The sequence below is a fragment of the Tupaia chinensis genome, unplaced genomic scaffold (genome assembly GCF_000334495.1).
Source record: "Tupaia chinensis unplaced genomic scaffold, TupChi_1.0 Scaffold144617_1, whole genome shotgun sequence".
Lineage (NCBI taxonomy): Eukaryota > Metazoa > Chordata > Mammalia > Scandentia > Tupaiidae > Tupaia > Tupaia belangeri.
In genome coordinates this window covers 56,476-60,853 of record NW_006204478.1, presented here as the reverse complement: position 1 = coordinate 60,853, position 4,378 = coordinate 56,476, and positions in this window count along the sequence as shown.

Below are 4,378 nucleotides of genomic sequence, written 5' to 3'. Positions count from 1 at the left end.
GGTTTTGGTCAACCTGGCTATAATGTGTCTTGGAGAAGATCTTCTTGGGTTGATTCTATTTGGGGTCCTTTGTATTTCTTGGGACTGAATCTTTGAATGCCTCTCTAGATTTGGAAAGTTTTGGATTTCATGGAATAGATTATCAATGCCCTTATGGGTCTCTTCACCTTCTGGAATGCCAATTATCTAGGTGTTTGGACGTTTGATGGTATCTAGTACTTCTCGTATATTATTCTCAATTTTGGGGGCCATTTTCTCAGTCTTCATGGTGTATTTTTCCCGGCCAGCCATTTTCTCTTCTACGTCTGAGATTCTATTTTCTGAATGATCTAGTCTGCTTTTAATGCTTTCAAGGGAGCTTTTGACTTCCTGTATTATAGACTTCATCTCTAACAGTTCTGTTGGAGTCTTTTGTAAAGTGTGTTATTCCTCTTTTAGATCTTGCAAGAATTTCCTCACCTCCTGGGACTCGTCGACTTCTTTCTCCTTTCTCTTTAGCAGTTCATTATCTCTCTTCTCTTCCATCTTTGTTAGCTTCAACATTATGAATGCTCTAAGTTCCTTATCAGACATTTCCATGATTTTCACCAGACTGTTTGTGAATGAAGAAGAGTTACTCTTTTCCCTTGGAGAAGAGGTATTTTCTTGCTTTCCCATATTTCTTGTTATCCAGCGGTGATTTCTTGTCATCTGATGGATGTTGTGTTTCTTTCAAATTCTTGAAGTTCAGTCTGAATGTTCTGGAGCAAACAGGCAGAGGTGATCTAGAATCTCTTTTCCATTCTGTTCTGATCGCTGGTGCAGCAGATTCAATAGATATTGAGGAATATTTTAACCCTAATAGTATTTGGATGTTTAGCTACAGTGCCCTTAGATCCGTCTAGTTCATAGGAGCCATGAGGAATCTTCTTCTGAAGGCCTGGCATCTTCTCACGTCTTACTGGCACCAATCCTTTTATAAAACAGTATTCCCAAATCACAGGAACCAGCAGTTGGTGTAATGGCTATGTTGCTGGACTCCCACATAGTTGACCTTGGTTCGCGTCCTGGATCCGGTGGCTTAAAACTCACGCCGGGCACATGTGCGTATGTGCCCAAGATCCTGAGAGGAGAATGGAGGAGAAGGGATTGTGACATGACCATCCCCCCTGGGGGGTGATTTCTCGCTTTCTGTCTCTATGTCTCTCTCTGTCTGTCTGACGAGCACACACGCCCTATAGTGAAAACCTCTCAAAAAAAAAAAAAACACAATATTCCCAAATCTGTCAAAGAGCAGATGGTTTTAAGACAAGGTGGTATACAAATAATATAAATGAGACTGAACTAAAGATCAATAAAATACTAAATATATATACACAAACATATATAGATAGATAGATATATGTGTGTGTGTGTGTGTGTGTGTGTGTGTGTGTGAGTCAATGAAGCAATGAAAATAAATATAATACTAAATTTTTAATAATTATTGTGAAAAGAACTAAAATGATGGCATTAAGAATACCAAATATCTAACACCTACAGTGTTGGGTGTGTTAAATTAAATACCATTATGAGAAGAGTTTTCATTTTCTTTTATTTCAATTTTTTAGGTTATTTTATCTTATAATATTTAGAAAATTAAACAAAGAATTTAAACTACTAAAATTTTGATGTTTATGGCAACATGCCATCATTTATACTCTAGGAGTTTTAAAATGTTTTTGTTTTCATGTGTGTAATGTTTACAGCAAAAGAAATGAAGTTTTTTACTTGTAATTAACATATAATATTAATTGTTTTATGCAGTTTTTACAATATCTCATAGTGTAATACTGTAAAGTACTGAATATTTATTGTCTCCCCTAACTCATTTGTTGAAATTCTAACCTCCCTCATGATGACATTAGGAAGTGAAGCCTTGGGAAAGGTATATGTCAGAGGCAGAGTTCTCATGAGTGAGATTATTGCCTTACATGACAGGCCTGTGAAGATACCCTTGCCCCTTTGAAGATGTATCAAGAAGGCAGTAGCCTGCAAGCCAGGAAGAGATTCTTTACCAGGAACTGAACAAGCCAGTCTCTTGATTCTAGACTTTTCAACCTCCAGAACTGTGAGAAATAAATTTCTGTTGTTTACTAGCCACCCAGTGTATGGTAATTTGTCATGGTGGCCCAAACAAACTAAGACAAATAACTTAGACATCTGTGTCTTAATTCACTGCCACTCTTATAGGATTTAGAACTGATTTTTTGATGCTGCCATGCTAAAACTCCACATAAATCTTTGGTAAAGTCTGAAAAGGGATAAAAAAAATGAAAACTTAACTGTTACCCATATTTACTCTGTACTTAATTATGTTTTTGATATAAAGGCAAAAAAATTATTCTACCTTACAAGAGAAGATAATGCTAACTAGTTAAAAAGGACTTTCTTTCTTTTTAAAAAGTGTGTTTTTAAGGATATCAGAGGGGATGCTACATCTACAACACCAGGACTTACACATGCAATCTAGTCCTGCATTCAAGCCCTATTGCAGACAAATTGGGATAGTAATACATAATTATATTCAATAATTTTACTTTTCTAGCTCTCCACTTCCTTCTTACTATACAACATATTAACCTTCACCAAAGATTACTAGTGTCTCCATTTTAGCCTCTAGGACCCTCTACCCCAAATTGTCTTGTCTGCACATAATTCCTTGGTAGAAAGGTTTCAGGTATCAGTGGATCTCCTAGTTTTTCCTAATTGGGTTTCATGTCTGGTACTTATCTTGCTTTCTCCTTGTCATTCCTATTTCAAGCCTGAAGTATTCCATTTTAATATTTAAGGTAGAGTTGAAAATCCTGGCACTCAGAATGGAAAAACAGCTCTCCCAGGATGGAACTCATAATACATTGTAGAGGTAAGAGGTGGATATGGATCACTATCTTATATGGAACTGGAAGCTCATTTTCTCCTTCCATAACTTTTACCTCCTCTAATCCCATCTGTGCCTGCATCTTCATCTTCTATTGTTTTCCACTGAGCACTAAGAAGTTTTCATGGAGAGACTTGTCATGGGCCTTCTTTCTTCCTTCACTCACTCGTTATTATCAAATTTTTAAAATCTGACAAATGATTTAACAACTAATTGCATACATCACTAAAACACCCTTATAGAAGCCTAGCCCCTTAGAGGATCAAAATGTACCAAATTTGTATTTTAAAGCATTAAAAGATAGATGCCATAAAAATACACAATGAAACATGCTTTACTCCAGCCATATATCACATCATGACATTCTAGTTAACAATGGATATTCTGGTTAACAATTGCCCAGTGTTCCTATATTGAGCATAGGTTTCGATTTCTTTCTTAATTTTTATTTTTTGGGGAGGTTTTTGCTATAGGGCATGTGTGTTCACCAGAGAGACAGAGAGACAGAAAGCAAAAAATAACCCCCCGGGTGGGGGGTTGGCCACAGTGCAATCCCTTCTCTTCCATTCTCCTCCTGGAATCTTGGGCATGCACACACATTAGCCCGGTGTGAGTTTAAGTCGCTAGGTCCAGGACTCAGACTGTGATCGACTGCATGGGAGTCCAGCAACATAACCATTATACCATCTGCTGGTCCCCTTTTTCTTTTTTCTTAAAGAGAGATTTTTGCTCTAGAGTGTGTGGTGCACTTGCTGGAGAGACAGAAACAGAAAGTGAGAAATCACTCCCTGGGGTGGGATATGGCCTTGCTGCAATCCCTTCACCTCCATTCTACTCCTGGGATTTGGGCATGCACGCCTGGTGTGTGTTTTAAGCTGCTAGTTCCAGGACCTGAACTGCCATCAACTGCCAGTGAAGTAACTATTATACCATCTGTTGGTCCCAGGAGCACAGGTTAAAGCACATAGCCTAGATGTAGAGTATGCTATGCCATCAAGTTTTGTGTAAGTACTCTATGACATGCACACAATGGCAAAGTCAACTTAAGACACATTTTTCAGTATGTGCCCCCATTGTTAAGCAACCCATAATTATATATTATTCAAATACATGTTTAAATAGACATTAAATCATAAAAATTACTGTGATGAACCTTAAATAAATTCTGCAAATTTTAAAGACTTTTACAAAACAACCCCAAGCTCTAGACAAATTTTTTCTTAAGAACAAATTCATAAACAAAAAGAAAGAAAAATTCACTCACTTTACAGTTAGGATCATAAACTCTATTTTTTACTTTGAAAATAATTGTTAGGACCTAGGAATATCAAAAAATAATAAAATCAAAAAGAAAAGTTGATGCAAGATATATTTAGACAACATTTCAGCTGCTTCGTTTCCCAAGCTAGACTTTAGTAATGATTCTCTTCACTTAATCATTCTAATGGGCTAGAGATCATTATAAAACATTAGGTTCTT